The sequence below is a fragment of the Monodelphis domestica genome, chromosome 3, assembly GCF_027887165.1.
Source record: "Monodelphis domestica isolate mMonDom1 chromosome 3, mMonDom1.pri, whole genome shotgun sequence".
Classification (NCBI taxonomy): domain Eukaryota; kingdom Metazoa; phylum Chordata; class Mammalia; order Didelphimorphia; family Didelphidae; genus Monodelphis; species Monodelphis domestica.
Genome location: NC_077229.1, coordinates 440,322,463 through 440,342,574, shown reverse-complemented (window position 1 = coordinate 440,342,574; position 20,112 = coordinate 440,322,463). Strand labels below are relative to the sequence as shown.

At 38.0% G+C, this 20,112-nt stretch overlaps 1 pseudogene; it reads right to left on the bottom strand.

Moving 5' to 3' along the window:
- Nucleotides 1-11,401: 11,401 nt before the first annotated feature.
- On the bottom strand, nucleotides 11,402-16,741 carry LOC100020958 (elongation factor 1-alpha 1-like; annotated as a pseudogene).
- Nucleotides 16,742-20,112: the final 3,371 nt, after the last annotated feature.

Genomic DNA, 20,112 nt, shown 5'->3' with positions numbered 1-20,112 from the left:
AGAGATGCATAGTGGGATGTAAAGTAAATCTCATTTTCAAACATATTATTAGTGGAAAAAATGATTAAACCAGAACCAATATCAATGATATATTTGAAGAAGTGGATTAGTCATTTGGAGAGACTGCCATATAACCACTAGACAATCTGTGTCCTCAACTAATATCTACACAATGTCAAGAGGCTTAGAAGAAGATTCTCAGATGATTGAGTGGATTTATTGTAGAATATTTATGGGAAGGCAGTATGGGCATGTATCTCACAGGATGAGAAGGTGAAGATGGATTATAGAAATATAGATCTGGAACTGGGACTTTAGAGGTCTTCAAATGCAACTCTCTTATTTTACAAATCAAGTAACTGAAGCCCAGGGAGTTTAAATGACTTATCCAGATTCACCCAGCTACTGAAGTTCTGAGACTAGGTTTGTTTGAGTCTAGGTCTTTCTGACTCCAATTACAGTGCACTAATTATGATACCACACTACCTTGATTTACCCAGGTGACTGCTCTGATGAGATCCCAGATCCATGGAAGTATTGAAATATCTCAGGGTGGTTGAGGGAAGTGCCTTGAAATCCTTTAAATATGCTGTGAATGTGAGAGATCACTGTGCTGTGGTCAGAAATGCTGTTTTTCAGATTAGATGCAATAGTTCGAATACTTGAAGGTCTCTGCTTCAAAAATTCATTGATAAATAATGGCTCACATTTCCCTAGGACTCTGGCTTCAAAAGCACTTTCCTCACAACAACCCTGTGAGGCTCCAAGAATAGGTATTTTTGTTCCAATTTTACAATTAAGGGACTTGAGGCTCAGAGAATGAACCTGGAAACCCTTCTTTCCATGTCCTTCTCTTCATGACCATGTGGAGGTTCTAAGGCAGAAAAGTGGTACTGGATAGGCAATGAGGTTTGACTTGCTCAGAATCACATAGCTAGGAAATGTCTGAGGCAAAATCTGGACCCAGGATCTCCTGACATGCATACCACACAGCTGCAGACTTTATTTTGATTGATTTATGTCAAAGATATTTACATTTATAAGAACAACAACCACAAAATGGCACTAGGAATCAGAAGGAGATTTGATGGAGCCTGACATTCTTTCTGCCATTGGATCCAAGCATTTATTTTTAAAAATTATTTATTAAAAAAAAAAACAACAGACAAACCCTTACCTTCCATCTTAGAATCAATCCTGTGTATTGCTTCCAAGGCCAAAGAGTGGTAAGGGCTAGACAATGGGAGTTAAGTGACTTGCATAGGGTCACACAGCTAGGAAGTACCTGAGGCCGGGTTTGAACCCAGGACCTTCTGTCTCCAGGCCTGGCTCTCAATCCACTGAGCCACCTAGCTTCCCCAGAATTTATTTTAAAAATTCATGTTTATTATGATTAATATACACAAAAATATCTTGGTTTTCCTTAACAAACAATATAGTGGAAAGAATATTAAACTTGGATTCATGAAGTCTAGGTTCTAGTCCTAAATAGCTATGTGACCCTAACCTTCTGAGCCTTGGTTTTTTCATCCATAAAATGAGAACTAATACTGCTTGCCCTATCTACCTCAGAGATCTATTGAGGATCAAATGACATTATATAAAAGTTCTGTAAGTTGAAAATTACAGAGAACATCTTATACCGTATTCTGCAATAAATTCAAAATAGATATGTGGTCTGAAAAGTGAGGATCACACCATAAAAAAATTAGAAGAGAAACAGATTGTATACCTTTCACAGCTATGCATGGGGGATGGATTCTTTACCAATTACCAAACAAGTGATTGCTGTACCATAAGATATGATGAGCCGATTAATCTTAAAAAAACTTGGAAAGAACTACATGAGATAATGAAGAGTGAAACAAGCAGAACCAAGAGAACATTATATACAGCTACGGATTTAATATTTGAAGATTAACTTGTGAATGTTCACCTCTAGAGAATAAACTGAGAATTAGAAACATAAAAGACAATCGAGATATCATGCCTTCTATGTTATGGGGAGAGGAGGGAGAGGCTGAATAAAAATAAATAAATAAATGGTATTGAATAAAAAAAGCAAGTGATAGGGGCAATTAAAAGATAAACTAGATCATTTTGATCACATGAAATTGAAAGGTGTAAATGTAAAAAATAGACATGTCTAGGATTAAAAAGGGAAATGATCAATTGGGAATATATCAAATATCTCTCATAGGGGCATGAGATCCAATATATATAGACAACTATGTACACACATAGATACTCAAAAATATATGTATACATTCATGAATAAATATATTTCTACATACATTTGTGTTTATACTAACCTATATAAATATAGATGTATAACAAATATATGTAGACACAATATACACGTACTGCATCTATAAATAAAACACAAAAGCCATACCCTAATAGAGTGGTCAAAGGAAATGAATAAATAGTTCTCAAAAAAGAAATTGTAATTAATAATAACTATATGGAAGAAAAGAAATCACATGCAATAAGAAAAATGCAAATCGGAGTTTCACTTTATGTTGACATAATTGACAAAGATGGCAAAAATTGGGAATCTTCAATGTTATAAGCATTATGGAAAAATAGGCACACTAATGCATGGTGGGTGGAGCTGTGAATTAGTGCAATTTTGGAAAGCAAATCAGTATCATGTAAATAAAATGTTTAGAACATCAAGAACTTTGACATGGAGTTTACACTGCTAGGCACATATATCAAAGAGGTGGTTGGCAAAATGAAGGATTCCATGTTCACCAAAGTATTTCTAGCAGTACTTTTCACAGTGGCAAAGAAATGGAAACCTACTGGATGTTCTTCTACTGGGGAATGACTAAACAAATTGTGGTTCATGAATGTTGTAGGATATTAATGGTCTATAAGAAACAACAAGCATAATACATTCCTAAAAGCATGGGAAGACTTAGATGAACTGATACAAGGTAAACCAGAGCAAACCAGGAAAACAGTATGTACAACTACAACAACATGAATGAAAAGAACCACAACCACAATACAATGTAAACTGAATATTGCAAAAGCATAAGAAAACAAGTTTAGCCCCAGAGAGGAGATATAAGAAAATACCTTCTTCGAATCCTACTGCTTTGTAGACATGGGACTCCCTCAGTGTGGAACATTGCACATAATGCTAGATTTTTTCAATGCATTGAAGAATTTTGGAGACTTTTTTCTTCTGCCTTTTTTTTTTAAACCTTACCTTCCGTCTTGGAGTCAATACTGTGTATTGGCTCCAAGGCAGAAGAGTGGTAAGGGTAGGCAATGGGGGTCAAGTGACTTGCCCAGGGGCACACAGCTGGGAAGTATCTGAGGCCAGATTTGAACCTAGGACCTCCCATCTCTAGGCCTGGCTCTCAATCCACTAAGCTACCCAGCTGCCCCCTTCTTCTGCCTCTTGAAAAAAAGTTATTTATTATTAGGTAAGAGGTTGGTATGGCTACTGAGCTAAAAGTATAACTTTGATATTTTCAAAATAAAATAAATTGCATTTTGTTGTTCAGTTGTTTTTCAGTCATTTTTGACTTTTTATGAACCTATTTGGGGTTTTCTTAGAAGGGATACTGAAGCAGTTTACCATTGCCTTCTACAGCTTATTTTACAGATGAGGAAACTGAGGTAAACAGAATTAAATGACTTTTCCAGAGTCACATAGCCAATAAATGTCTGAAGCCAGATTTGAACTTAGGAAGCAGATTTCCTGACTTTAGGCCTGGTAGTCTACTGTGCCACCAAATGCCCTTACTGCATTTTAAAATATATTAAAAATATTAAATTAAAATATTAAAAATATATTAAAAATGCCTGCCTCTTAAAAGAAGGAATGCTCTCTGGGATGAAGGGTAGAAGAAGAGGGTAGTACAGAGGGGGAAATCTAGGTTATTTAAAAACAAAGCATATTAATTAAAAAATCTGTAATCAAAAAAGGAAATTGAAATTTACCTTATGCATTTAAGTGCCTCTTATGCCATTTAAACATCTCTCTTCCACTAATTCATCTAAACCCGTCTTGAGCTCATTGATATTTTCCCTTTGCTTGGTGCTTCAGTGTTCCAGATGAGGAGCATCCTTAAATAGGGATGACCTTAGAAGTGAGTAGGTGATAATCCAATTTGTATGATTTAAGGGAGTGCTAGAAAAGTTCCCTCATCCAAAAATTCTTTCCCATTAACCATTTGGCAGTGACAAGGAGAAATTTCACCATTGCAGATGTATTCTTTTGGGTGAATGTATTATCTTTTTTTTTTTAACAATGCAAATATTTCTGTAAGCCACCACCATCAGCAATTAAGACTTAAACAGTTAAATTGTAAGATCATGTAGAGCACGATATGACAAAATGTCATCTGATCTTCGTGTGGATAAAAGAGCCATAGCGGAGATAACAGCACATTAAGGCAGATTAAGAGATGGTTGAAAGACCCGATCCAAAGAGTAGTCATTACTAGATCAATGCCAGCTTGGAAGGAGACTGCTAATAATATTTCCCAGAGACATGCTCTCGGCCTTGTTCTATTTATCATTTTATCAGTAGGTTGGATGAAAGCAAAGATAGAATACTTATTAAAGCTCCAAATTCCAGTGCAGTGAAAGGGAAGGGAAGAAGGGAACAAATTCTTTATCAGGCACCTTCAATGTGCTGGTTATTGTGCCGAATGATTTTCAAATATTATCTCAACTGATCCTTATAACTCTGGGAGGAAGGTGTCATTATTATCCCCATTTAACAAATGAGGAAAGAGAGGCAGACAGCAGTTAAGTGACTTGGTCAGGGTCTTGCAGCTAGGGAGGATTTGAGGCTAAATTTGAATTCAGGTCTTTCTGATTCCAGGTCCAGTGTTCTATCCACTGAATCATTTAGCTGCCTCACCAGAATAATAAATCTAGTCAAATAAGATAAAATCTAATAGAAATAAATGTAAAGACCAAACATTGGATTAAAAAAGAACCAACTGTACAAGTAAAAAGAAGGAGGAGTCATGTCATGACAACAAACAGTCCATGTGAACGTTTTCTAGAGGGTTTGGAGGATTGCAAGCTCAGCATTGGCCAATACTGTGATATGGCAGAAAACAACCTCATGCCATTTGGGGCTGCAGGTATTAAGTGAGAGGCAGAATGGTAGAAGAGAGGGAGAGCTGGCTCCAAGCCAAGACAACCTGGGGTGCATGACTCTGCTCAAATTCTTTAATTTCTCAGTGCTCGAGGCTCATGCACAAAAGCTAGCACAGGGTTCAAAAATTCTTGGGGACCAGGGACCAAGAAAGGAGGAGGAAGAGGAACAGTAGGGCTGGTGCCAGGCTTGTTGGGGTCAAGATAGAACCAAGGGGAGACAGATCCGTAGGGGCTGGGCACAGACATAGACTGGAGAGGATGGGTGATATTGCAAGCCAAGGACAATTGAAAGGCAAACATACAGTGGAGAGACATGTGGGCGGGTGCTCTAATCTGCTGTGCTGTTCTGCTTTCACTTGGAGAGTTCTTTTAGAAGGTGCTTTTGGTGGCAGTGGCAGGGTAGGAAACCAGAGAGCACCACGCTGAGGGACAGGAGAGAAGAGAGAGCACAGTACTATAGAGTAAAGTTAACATGTTTGACCCAGAAATACCACTATTGGGTTTATTCCTTACAAGTGACTGGGAAAAAGGAAAAGATCCTCTAAGTTCTAAAATAGTCGTAGGGGTTTTCTTTGTGATGGCAAAAAAATGGAAATTAAGGGAATGCCCATCAGTTGGGGAATGGCTAAACAAATTGTGATATCTGGTGGTGATGGAATATTAATGCATCGTAGGAAACAATGAGCACGTTAACTTTGGGAAAAGACATGGAAAAATCTATATGAGATTATGAAGAGTGAAACAAGCAGGAAGGAAGAGAACATTACATACAGCAACAAAAATACTGTTTAAAGAATAATTTGTGTTTTGTCTACCTCCAGAGAAATAACTGATGAATAGAAACAAGCATAACATGGTTTTATATATGTACTTATTTGTCAAATGTTGCCTCCTCTAGTGTGTAAGAGAGATGCAGGTGAGTTTTAATGTAACAAATAAGTGAAAATTTTAAAATGCTGTAAAAATTAATATAGGTGGGGTTTTTGGATTTCAGATTTCTTTCACTTAATTTCACTTAATTCTTCACTTAAGGTTGAATTTGCTTAATGTGAATTTATATAAAGCGAGAACTTTGGAAAAATGGGTTGAAACCTCATTAATAAAGGCTTTTTGGTGTCCTAACTGAGGAGTTTGCATTATATTCCTGAGGCAGTATGGAACCATCAAAGCTTTCTGAGTATTTGGAAATGACTGATTATCTTTGTGTTTTAGGGATATCAGTTTGGTAGCCATGTGGAGGATGGATGGGAGAATGAATGGACTGGATGCAGAAAGACTGATTAATAAGTATTTGTAATGGTCTAAGTAAGAGGCTGTGAGGGCCAGAACTAGGTTGGTACCTCTGAGAGTGGAGAACAAGGGATGAATACAAAGAATATTATAGAGGCAAAACTGGTAAGACTTGTTAAATGATTAAATATTAGGTGGGTGGCTAGGGAAAGAGAAGAATCAAGGAGGACTACAGATTGTAACCTGGATGAGTAGAAGGACGATGGTGCTCTCAACAGAAATCAGGAAGTGAGGAAGAGGAGCTGGGTTTAGAGGGAAAATCAATACATAGGTCAATCATTTATTAATCTTCTACTATGTGTCAAAGTCCTTCATAAACTAGCCCTCTCCTACCTTTCTTACACCTTACTCCCTAACACCTGTTCTTCCACCCAGTAACACTGGCCTTCTGACTGTTCCAGCTCTGAGCACTCTCCAGCTTATCTTTTATGCTTCGAATACTTTCCCTCCATCACTGACTACTGACCTCTCTGGCTTCATTTAAGTCCCAAGTAAAATCTCACTTTCTATAGAAAGCTTTAACTAATACTTCTCAATCCTAGTTTCCCTTCATTCCCTTCATTGATCATCTACAATTTATTCAATAGGTATATTCATTTGCTTGATGTCCCCATTAGACTGTAATTTTTTTGAGGTCAGGGACTGTTTTTTGCCTCTTTTTTTATATCCCCAGTGTTTAGCATAGTGTCTGGCACATAGTAGGAACTCAGATAAATTATTGAATGAATGAATGAATGAATGAATGAGTGTGTCAGGCACTGTGCTAGGTGCTAGGGACATCAAGACAAAAATGAAACGACCTCTGCCTTCAAAGTGATTGCATTCAATCAAAATGATGACTTAGTTAACTTTGGAAAAACAACCTACAAAATTATGAAGAGTGAAATATAAATATACCTAAATTAGTATATACAAAGTAAATACAAGGTAAATTTTAGGGAGGAGGCAGCTGGGAGATCAGAAAAATTAATTAGTTCTATTTGGGAATATATTGAAAATAAGATGCCTACAAGTTATGCACATGGAGAAGTAGGGCAGCCAATGATAGGGATCTAGAGATGATCTAGAAATGAGGGCTGGATGTACATATTTGGAATTTGTGTACATAGAGATTATAATTGAACACAAAGCAGTTGATGAGCTCACCAGAAAAATACAGAGAGAGAAAAGAGGGCTCAAGCCTGAAATTTGTGATATGTACACGCATGGGAGCCAGACATAAATGATGATCCAACAAAGGACAATGAGAAGTAGCCTGATAGGGAGGAGGAGGAAGAAGAGAGAGAGAGAGAGAGTGAGTGAGAGAGAGAGAGAGAGAGAGAGAGAGAGAGAGAGAGAGAGAGAGAAACTTATAAAACCCAAGGATGGGAAAGTATCCAGGAGGAGGGGCAGTCAGTAATGTCAAACACTGCTAGGAGGTCAAGAAGAATAAGAAGTGAGAAAAAGTCATTCGATTTGGAAATTAAGACACTGTTGCAAACTTTGGAAAGAACAATTTTAGTTGAGTAGTGGGATTTGAAGCCAGATTGCAAGGAGTTGAGAAGTGAGTGGGAGGAGAGGAAGTGGTGGAGGCTAAGGGTGTAGATGACTTTTTCTAGGAATTTGGCTGTGAAAGGAGAAGAGATACAAAATGACATTTTCACAGGATGCTGGCAAGATTAGGTAATTTTTTTTTAAGGTTGAAGGAGATCTGGGCCTGCTTGCATTAGGGTAGGAGTTATAGAGATTAGAGATGAGAGGAAGATAATTGAATGAGCAAATTTGAGGAGGAAGAAAGGGATGGACTCAAGGTCCAAAGGAAAGATTTTGGCTATGATGAGGATAAAGACTACCTTTTCAGAGATCATTGGAAAGGAGGAGAGAATGGTAAAATTTGATGATGTATAGAATTGGATCCAAATAGGAGCTCATGATGGATAGCCTCAATTTTCTTAGTATTGTGTGATGTGAGGTTCTTTGCTTGGATGGGGGAGATGGTATTCGTGTCTGGGAGAGAAAAGAGAAGGTTTGGAACAGATGCTACAAATAGTGTAATACAGTCTATTAGGGAGGAGTGAAGGAATCACAATGCAGCTGTGAGGGTCCAGCTGAGATTAAATAACATAAATGTATAGTTAATCCAGTCAACGTGGTTATGTGACTTCCTCCAGCTGTGTTTAGCAGCAAAAGAGAGAAGTTGAACGGTGGCAAGCATTGTTGCTTGAGGTTTGAAAAAGGATGAGAAGCAAAAAAGGGCAAAAGAATTCTAGAGCATAGGACTGTGTAAAGGTGAATTGCCTAAATATAAGGATTGACACTGTAAGTAGAGGAAGTGAAGTCATAACAGAGATATGCATTGAACAGACATGGAGAGGTAGAGGGATGAGGAGTTGTAGAGAGGAGGAGGAAAGCATGTGTTTTGGACGGATGAGACACAAGGAGTAGGAGACACAGGATAGGAAGTTAGACATAGGAATTTTGGAATTCTGGAGAGAGGATGTATAACATTAGCAGATGACATCCAGATCAAGGGTATTAGTACTCTTGGATGGGCAGCTGAGGGATCAAGATGAAGGTCAAAACAACTGAGGAGGTTGATGAAGTGGGAAGCTAGAGGATTTTGTTGTTGTTGTTGACTTCCTTGGTAATGGCTGCTCCACCAGACTTTCTTGATGCTTGTTCAATTCCTTCTGGTGGCTTGTTGGTAAGGTAGGATTTGGGGTAAGGGAATAGCAAGAGGAAAACATATAAATAAATTCTGCTTCATTGTTTGAGAAGGGTAGGAAAGGAATAAGGGTTTAGGAATATGCTTATTCTTATACTTAATTTAAAAGATTATAACTAAAATATGTTACTAAACATATCCCAAATATCCCAATCTCACACCAGAAGTCCAAATCAAATAGAGCCAGGATCTTTTGTTGTTAGATGTCCAACTAAGTCCAGACTGATGCTGCCAGCAGCCAGATCCAGAAAAATTCCTTCCTCCATTGATCACAGGCAAAATCCTCTTCAAGGTCTTCCAGGAGAGCAGACACTGAGAAGACAAACTGTTGGGCACAGAATCTTCCCAGATCCCAAGGCTCAGGACCCTTGGTCACATGCTACTGTCAATCATTCCCTGAGGTTTGCATTTCTCAGTTTTTGCAACAGTTTTGCAAATTGTAAATATTTTCATCCATTATCACATTGCAGATAAGAGCAGGCTTGCAGGCACCTTTGTGGTGCTTTGCTAAAGACTAAGGGAAATAAGGAATAGGGAATGATGAGATCCTCAGCATTAGGCTAAACATATTTGCATTTTAACAGGATGCATATTAATACAAATGAATTGCTAACTAGTGGCATTTCTGGAAGAATGTGGATTGTACCAGTGCTATTTAGGGGTAAAAAAGATTACCCCACATCACAAACTCATCAGGGAATTTAGCCCCTAGCCATTCTTGTACTTTAGGTCCCTGCATTTTACAGTTTCTTCTCTTACTCCCTCTTAATTTCTGAATGTAAAGATTCTTTAAGAACTCTGAATATATATATATATATATATTTACAATCAGGACCATGGTAGTGGTAATTATAACAATAGATATTTACAAAATAATTTAAGGCATCCAGAGTGCTTCACCTACATTATCTCTTATGAACATCAGAGTCCTGTGTGGTGGGTATTTAAGCAATCACTTCATTTTTATTCAATAAGCATATATTAAAATATGTGAGTCACTATGCTGAGGAGGGGTGGGGTGGGGTGGGGTGAACAGATTGAATAAGGTTATACCCAGATAAGTAAATGCAAGTTAATTTGAAGAAGAGAGTACCAATAACTGAGGAGAATCTGGAAAGATTTCCTTTAGGAAGCTAGAACTGAATTGTGCTTTAAAGGTAGTCCTGCTGGAGGAAGAGATGAGTGAGGGAATACATTAATCAATCAATCAGCATTTATTAAGGAGGCAGTCAGGTGGTGCAGTGGATAAAAGGCCTGGACCTGCAGTCAGGAAGGAAGACATGAGTTCAAATTTGATATCAGACACTTATGTGTAACTCCAGATAAGTCCCTTAACCTCTGTTCACCTTAATCCAATAGAGAAACTGTATGGGAGTATTCCCACACTAAAAAACAAAAGTTTTTTAATTTTAGTATTTTCTTTTCTTCTAATTAAATTACCCACTTTTAAAATCATACTTTGATACCATATTGGAGTGTGTGGGTGGTCTAGAAAGGTTCTACTAAATAGGAAAGATCTTGTATATGTTTGATTATGGGTACCTTTGTATCTTCTTGGAAGTCCAAATTGGGCACATGGTGATGAATTTTTTTGGCCATAGCATTTTAGGAAAACATTAAGGTAAGAAAAGAGGGGTTGTAATCTACAAGATAGAGAGGTAACCCACAGCGAGGAAGTCCTAGGATCATAGGTACAGAGTTGGAAGGAACTTCAGAGGCCAGCTAGTGTGACCCCTTTATTTTAGAAATAGGAAACTGAGGCCCAAGGGAATTAAGTGACTTGCTCAAGGTCACTTGGGTAGTAAATATCAGAAGTGGGATTTGAACAGTGTCATTCTGATTCTAAAACCAGTATTCTTTCCACTATTTACTATACTGCTTTACTCTCAGATCTCTGAAGGACTGAAGAATTTGTAATTTTGAAGGGTTTGGATAAATAGTTTTTTTAAATGTCCTTGATTTTCCAAGTCTGGATTCCACAGTTGGAAAAAAAAGTGGGAGTCAAGAATATATGATGTCATATACTGGAATCACTAAAGAGAGAAGGTAAATTATTTGATCCCTTTTGTTCCCTCCTTTGGCCAAGTGCTGAAATGTAATTGCTGAGATGGATGCCTTGGGATATTTTCTGGCAAGGCACCTATAATTTAGGTTCTGTTTTCCAGTGCCCCAGAGACTACTCCTTCCCAACACATTGATGTTCTCTCCTATCAGTTTTCCCCAAATAGAACCCTTAATGCAAGCTGTATTCATCTGACACATACCCTAGTTCATTCACACTTTGGGGGTGCCATATGTTAACTTACAGCAGTGCTGTAGCACGAGGTTAAAAAAAAAAGATTGCTTTGCCTCCACGTTACACCCACGATGTCTCTTCCAGCGGAACTGTTTAGGATTAAGAACAGCTTGCTTAATACAAATGTGTCTCCAATCTTTTATGAAGCTGACATTTTCTCATGATATGGTGTACGCTCTGCCGACAATACATATACATTTGTTCCTATTTTGAACTGGCTGCTCTGATGACTATATAGATCCAATCCCTTTTGAGAGCTTGGCATATATCATTTCAGCTCATTTTAGTTGGTTGCTTTGCAGGTTCTTACACTTCACCTGTGGGATTATGGAATGACCCCTGTCCCTCTGGGCCAGTGTAGGCCAACCAGGAACAGGAATCTCTAAAGGCTGGAGGTCTCTCTTATTCCTTTACATTTAAATGGTCAACAGACTTATTTCTGACTTCAATCTCCCTGGAGTGTGGTTTGCTACTTTTTTCCTCAGGGCTCTAGGATCCCTGAAGGGGTAGGATATTTCCCTAGTTAGTAGTATGAATTTGAATCCCCACTTCAGGGTGGGCTCCTCATGGTTAATCTCACTGTATATCAAATTTCACTTAACTAATTAACAATGATTTTGCTTCAAAGATATAATAAGAATAGAATTATAAAGATTTTACTCTGATATCTGGGAGGCATACTCCTTCCCATATCATCTTGGTTCCTGGGAAATCTCCAAATTAAAGAAGTTTCTGGATAGCCTTGGTCCCACCAAGTTCAATGAGTCCCTGTCCCAGCTACCTTGGGCAAGGTTCTGAAGGACATTACTCTGGATGTTGAACTGGCTAACTTCAAACCCCAGACTTCCTGGTGGCCTGCTCTCCTAACCTGCTCTCCTAACCTTCTGACCATCATAACCACTTCCAATCTCCTTCACTTTGAAGTAAGAAAGACCACATTTTCAACTAAGTAAGAAGCAGAAGTCTAAATTCCTGGGACACATATTGACCTTGAATGGAGAGGACTCTTCTTATAGCATTGTCTTTCTTCTTACCAGAATTCAGCCAGGCAAGGACTCAGACCAAAGAGAGGATAAGCCTGGTCTGACTAGTGCTTTTGGAATGTACTTCAGTTCTAGCTCCATAGCTGGGGAGGCTGCTCTTCACCATGTGGTAAGTAGACCAGAGCCATTTATAGAATGTCTGCCTATCTTCCAGGTGGAATTTGCATTAAGTGAACACTCCGCCTATGCTCATAAATGCTGGACTTATTTGTCAGTCTATTGTTAAACAAAAACAAAGTTTCCAGGAAAACACAATCAAAGAAAGTAAATTAAATATTTCTATTTGGATTCCTGTGTAAAAAAAAAAATCTTATGGAGGAAGGTCTTACAAGATCACTTTTTAAAGAGGTAAAACATTAGAGGGAAAAAAAAAAACTTATTTGAATACTTAAAAAGAAAATCAGCAAAGACAAATAATCCCAGTGCATTTAAGTATAAAATTAGGAGAAAAAGAAGACAGACAAAAATGGAAAATATCTATAAAGATGTCTATAGTAGACTATTCCTCATTGATGACATTGAAGCCACTCAGGCAATTGAGAGATTAAATACTAGGAGGTATTAAAGACAAGACTATCTACTATGCCATACTTTAAAAAAATCCATACTGTGTATTGGTTCCAAGGCAGAAGAGTGGTAAGGGCTAGGAAACAGGTGTTAAGACACTTCCTAGCTGTGTGACTCTCAGGGGAGGTGGGAGGAGAGACAGAGAGACAGAGAGACAGAGACAGAGATAAACTAGAACAGTCCCCTCAGTTTTATAGATAAGGAAGTTGTAACAGTTAAAATTTGTTTCTCTGCCAAAAGTATTGTATTTTTATGAGGTTTATTAAAGATTAAGAAATAAAGAAAATACGAAATAAGAAAAGCATGTGTCTAGGAAGGCTGAAAAGCCCATTTAATTTCACTTACTACATCTTGAGAGCCACATGTGCTTAGAAAGGGAAGCAGGGGGAGAGGGAGAAGGGGAGAGTCAGTTTAAATACAAATTATGTTCTCGCACTCAGGTGAGGACTCAGGGTGATATAGCGAATTCTGGGAACTACCAAGGACTTCTGGGAATTGAAATCTGGGGTTCAAATCTCCATTTTACAAAGTGGAGGTCCAAAGTAGTGACTTGTCCAAGGTCAAGGCTACATATGTAGTTATCCAAAAAGCAATGACTATAAGCCAGGTCTTTCTCTGTCTCTCCCCCCACCCTTACTTCTTGTCTTAGTAACAACTCTAATAGAGACCAGACAAATGGACTCGCCCAGAGGGACACAGCTAGGAAATGTTTGAGGCCATACTTGAACTCAAGACCTCTTGATTCTAGTCCTGGTGCTTTATCTACTGTGTCATCTAGCTGCCCTATTGTCATCTCTTTCACAATATCTATTGCAGGACTTCTTAACATCTTTCAAAGTGCCTAATGCAGGAGTCCATCAATTTATTTTTTTAAAATCTTGAGAACAATATTTTAATATAATTGGTTCCCTCTGCATCCCTATGTATTTTATTCTATTCATTTAAAACATTATTCTGAGAAGGGATATCTAGCTATCAGCAGAATGCCAAAAGGGTCTATGACACCAAATAAATTAAAAGAACCTCTGGTTTAGTGTGATGCCCATGCCCAGAGGCAACATTCTGAAAATGATCTTAACTTACTTTCTGGTAAATATTTGAATAAAAATATTTGGAGTAGAGGATCTGGGTTTGAATTCAGGCTCTTGATGTACACAACCAATAGAGTCTTGGGCAAGTCACTTAATTTCTCTTGGCATTAGATTCCCCATCATCAAAACCCTGGTATTTGATGGCTTCTAAGGTCTGGTTTAAATCCTATAAACTGGGTTTAAAAATGTTCTTAAGGCAAACACTACAATTTTAGGATTCTACAGTATTCCTTAAACATAATACGCCTTAAATACATCAAGCAGGTGTCTAATACATTCTTAAATGAATTAAATTGAAAGGGTCCTTTTTCAGGGAGGGGTGGAGGAATTTTAAGGGTATAATGGCATTTCCCACCATTCCCAGTTCTAATAGGCAGTGGGTTCTAAGTTCAGGCAGTGGGTAATGAAGTTTAAGAGTCCAGTAAGAAAAGTCAATCCAAGAACTTTTAATTTAACACTCTATCACTGAATCTTGAACTAGGCCACCACAATCTTTAGTTTTTTGCTTTAGCAGCTGACCATTCTTTTTTCCAGACTTATAAGAAAGCAATACCCCACTAAGTCAAAGTAGTACCTAGAAATGCAAATTCCTTTCGGGAAATTTCTCTGGCAAATGTCTATTCTAAACTCCACATATATTGTTGCTAGCACCTGCAATTCTATTTCCCTCTCTCCCACTCACAGATGGCTTTCATGGGTGGTCCAGATGGTAAGAATTAAATTTCCTTAATTTCCTGAGAAAGTAGAAAATATTCTTTTTAAACAGATAGATATAATATGATAGATGATAGAGATAGATTGCAGATAGGTGATAAGAAAGGGTTGGATGGATGGATTAGTAGATGCATGGAGAGATATAAGGGCAGATATATAACTAGATAGTGTAAACCTTAAAATTTCTTAGACTTATAAATGTTGGAAATTTCACCATTGGGAAATTTCATACTTGAAAAATTTCCTACTGATAGTCTATTGGAATGTGAACCCCCCCTTGGCATGGGAGGGTCCTTCTCCTCCCTACTTAAGATTACTTTAGGACAGAAACCTTTTGCTGAACAAAGGAAATGGCTTTGACCTATGCTTAAGCATAGAACAGGAAGTTCTTTGAGTCATGATTGATTTTAGAATTGATACAATAGAGATACTTGGAATGACAGAACCAGGTCTTGGAACTTCCAATCTCCACCCTACTCAGGGTAACAGGATTTAGGAAGGGCTGCAGCAAAAGGATCAATATTTAATTATTTGAGAATATGACCTTCAACAGACATGTGCAAAGCCACAGACCTCTGGGCGGTCCTGGGTTAAGCTAGAGCCACCATTGGCACAGGGAAGACATGAACAGTGATTGGCAGATATGAGAACTGAGGGGAGGGAACTTAGATGGTTTCCTTAAAGATAGCGGGGGTCTGAGGACTGAGGTGGTTGGAGAGGTTTTGCTCTGAGAGGTTGTGCTCTGAGAAGCTTGCTCTGAAGGAAGCTGGAGGTGGAGGCCCCTGAGACTGTTTCTCCATTTTGGTCACGTGAGTGATAGGGACTGATCTCTTTTCTTTGCCTCAGCTATCTAAGGGCTTGGGCCTTTTGGCCCAGCCTAAACAGAGGGGGTATTTAAGCCCTATTCCCTTCTCTCCCCTTTCTCTCTCTCTCTCTCTCTCTCTCTCTCTCTCTCTCTCTCTCTCTCTCTCTCTCTAATACCTTTCTTCCTCCTGTTTGTAATTAAACTCCATAAAAGGTTGACTGCTGACTTGAGTTTTCATTTAGGAATTACATAGCTGAATTCCTTGGCAACCTTAAATTAATATATATCAGTCTTTTAAAGTGATTTCCTTGTCACATTGTGGTGACCACGAAGGGACTTGTCAGTTGGACGAGTTGGTGGCAGGATGCAATCCAAAGCTTCAAGCAGTGTTGTTCCATTAGCATTGCCATCCTTACAGGTGACTTTCCATCCCTTGAACCAAGGCATATTGGAGCTTGGCTCCAGCATGTTGTCACCATTCCAACCTGAAAGTGGCACAAAAGCTACTGTGTCAGGGTTGTAGCCAATTTTCTTAATGTAGGTACTGACTTCCTTAACAATTTCCTCATATCTCTTCTGGCTGTAGGGGGCTCAGTGGAATCCATTTTGTTGACGCCAACAATCAGTTGTTTCACACCTAGTGTGTAGGCCAGAAGGGCATGCTCATGGGTCTACCCATTCTTTGAGATGCCAGCTTCAAATTCACCAACACCAGCAACAACAATCAGGACAGCACAGTCAGCCTGAGATGTGCCGGTAATCATGTTCTTGATAAAGTCTCTGCGTCCCGGAGCATCAATAATGGTCACATAATACTTGCTGGTCTCAAATTTCCACAGGGAGATATCAATAGTGATACCACACTCACGTTCAGCCTTCAGCTTATGCAAGACCCAAGCATATTTGAAGGAGCCCTTTCCTATCTCAGCAGCCTCCTTCTCAAACTTCTCAATGGTCCTCTTATCAATTCCACCACATTTGTAAATGAGATGGCCAGTAGTAGTGGACTTGCCAGAGTCTACATGTCCAATGACGACGATGTTAATATGAGCCTTTTCCTTGCCCATTTTTGTGGAGGTTTAGCGATGGTTTTCACAACAATAGGTAGATAATAAAAATCATAGAAGTTGGAAAGATGAATGGAAAAGTAGATGGATGGATGGAGAAGTATATAGGCAGATAAATATGTAGGTATGTGATAGATGAACAGTCAGATAAGTGGATAGATGATAGAAATAGGCAGATGGTTGGATAGGTAGAGAGGTGAATGGGTAGATAGGTAGATAGATATATAGGTAGGTAGTTAGGTGATAGGTTGATTGATTAATAGATAGATTTATTGATAAGTAGATGGATAGATTGAAAAAAAGAAATAGATGATAGAAAGATAGATGAGATATAGATAGAGAGATAGATACTCTACTGTAACCTTCTAATGACATATACAGTTTGCCATAGAGCAGAATCTAGCTTAAGGCAGGGTTGCCTTAGCAGGCCTTAATGCATATCAGAGAAGTCTGAATTTTTTCTTTTCTTTTATGGGGTGTTTACAGTACCTTATTATAAATTTTGGTCCATGTATACATTTTTGAGTTTCTAAACTTTTTCTGTGTTGTCTGCTGGTCTTTGTGAATTGTCTACTGCTTCCACAAAAATTCTCTGAAATTTTCTGAGAACAGGGTTATAATGAAGTTTTTGTACATTTTGCTGGTTGGAACCCATCAGGGCAGGGACTGTCTCTTAATTAATTGGTTGTAAACACCAAATGTGTCATTGATATGTTAACATTAAAATTGATTTGGAAATGATCAGAAAAGTTTTAGTGTGTTGGGGACAAGTTCCTTCATGAAGCCTAGTTTAACAACCTCATCTTCACATATGAGGACCTCAATGTCAAGAGTAGATAGGGACACAGAATAATTTATTTCATCCTAATTCTACATAGAGTGTGTTCCATTTTCCAGCTATTTATCCAGATGATGCTTGGATACTTCTGAGGATGAGGAGCTCAGTACTTTGTGAGGCAGCATATCTTCTCAGAGAACAACTCTAATAGGATGTTTTCCCTTATATGTGCCTAGATCTTTCTCTTACCCTCTAAAGTAATCATGGAATAAATTGGTTTCCCCTTCTTCATCATAGCTTCTCAGTTATCAAAAACTAATATAAAATAAAAATACCACAATCTATAAAAATAATGAAGGAAATCTTGCTACATATTCTTCCAGAATGTACTAGATTCTCAGACTATTCCTACCCATGTCTTCCTGCTCATCTTCCATAGTGGATAAATCCAATCTACTGGAGGCCTTCCTCTAGATTCTTTGTACTTTTATGGATGAGCATAGAGTTTAGATTCTTTAGGTATTTGCTCTCATTTTAACTGATCTACCTCTTTCTGGTCAAACATATATATATATATATATTATATTATATTATATTATATATATTATCAAACATTTATTTATTTATTTTTACAGTATTTGAATTAATTTATTTAGTCAATTTAGAACATTATTGCTTGATTACAAGAATCACATTATTTCCCTCCCTCCCCTCCCCCACCTTTCCTGCAACCGACGAGCAATTTTATTGGGTATTACTTGTGTCCTTGATCAGAACCTATTTCCATTTTGTTGATGTTTGCATTAAGATGTTCATTTAGAGTCTACATCCCCAGCCATATCCCCTCGACTCATGTATTCAAGCAATTGTTTTTCTTCTGCGTTTCTGCTCCCACAGTTTTTCCTCTGAATATGGATAGTGTTCTTTCTCATAGATCTCTGCAGATTGTTATGGGACATTGTAAAGCCATTAATTGAGAAGTCCATTAAGTGCAACTGAACCATAGTGTATCAATCTCTGTGTATAATTTTCTCCTGGTTCTACTCCTCTCACTCTGCATCATTTCCTGGAGATTGTTCCAGTTCACATAGAATTCCTCCACTTTATTATTCCTTTCACCACAATAGTATTCCATCACCAACATATACCACAATTTGTTCAGCCATTCCCCAATTGAAGGGCATCCCCTCATTTTCCAATTTTTTGGTCAAACATATTTTTGATGGAGTTGCTTTTTACTTTTAAATCATCCCTGGCAATATAATATATTGTAACTTAAATAACCAATTTGTCGTGTATATAGTATGTACATAGTTATTTGTGTGTTGTCTTCTCCATTAGACTGAGGACAAGGATTGTCCAATATCTCGGTATCTGAAGCACCTAGTAGAGGCTTAATAAATGTTTATTGAGTGTTGACTGACTGAAAAGTCTTTCCATTTCCCTTTGAGATAACCAAGCTTTTAATATGTTTGCTGTCATTTTTCAGTTGTTTCAGTAGTGTCTGATTATTTATAATCCCACTTGGAGTTTTTGTGGCAAAGATACTAGAATGGTTTGCCATTTCCTTCTCCAGCTCATTTCACAAATGAGGAAATGGAGGCAAATGAAGCCACATGACTTGCCCATTGTCACATAGCTAGTGTCTGAAATCAGATTTGAACTAAGGTCTTCCTGATTCCAATCCTGATATTCTATCCATTGCATTACTTAGCTGCCCTTAATACTTTGGGGGTTTCTATATTCCATGATTTATAGGCATAGAGTGTGAATTTTAGTTTTAGTCCACCCTGCTTAGTCTTTAGAATTCTAGCAACCAGGAATGTATACACCCCCACTTAAGGATTAAGTGTGGGGGAGGAAGGCCTATGACCCATGTGTGCTAGCAAGTGACAAATCAGAAACAACTGACTGGCCCCCTGGGTTGTCCTAAGCCAAGTTTAAGTCACCATTGGTACATGTGAGACACAGGAAGTGATGTAAAGAACTGCCTCTATGTTTTGCGTCACTTCCTGTGAGAGGAACCTTTTGCGGACTTGGCTGTGGAACTTGACCCTGGAGGAACTCAGTGTGAGACCTCAGACTGCTTTCCTTTTAGACAGTCACATGGTGAATGATAAGGCTGACTCTCCTTTTCCTTGTCTTTCTGGAGAAGTCCCTTGACCGTGGCCTCTGAACTCCTGCCTGGCTCAGATCAAGCTGGAGCAGATCAATTCCCTTTTCCCTCTCTCTCTCATTCTTGATTTCTTCCTTTTATTATAAATAAACCACCATAAAATTCCATTCTGACTTGAGAATTTCATTGGGATTTAGAATTTAAATCCCTGGCGATCAACTAAATTATATTCAATCTCAACCCTAAATTTACCCCTTACAAGAGCTTCAATGGGAGAATATTGGTGTTAAAAAAATTGTACTACATGGGATGACTTTTGTGGACCAATGAAATAATCAGAAAAATTATATATATATATATATATATATATATATATATATGTATATATATAATTGCTACAATAACACATATAAAAAGAACAAAAAAAGGTAACTGGAATGCTATATAATTATTATGAATAGGATTGGTCCTAAAAAAAGTTGAGTAAATGTGCCTCTCTGCCTTCTTT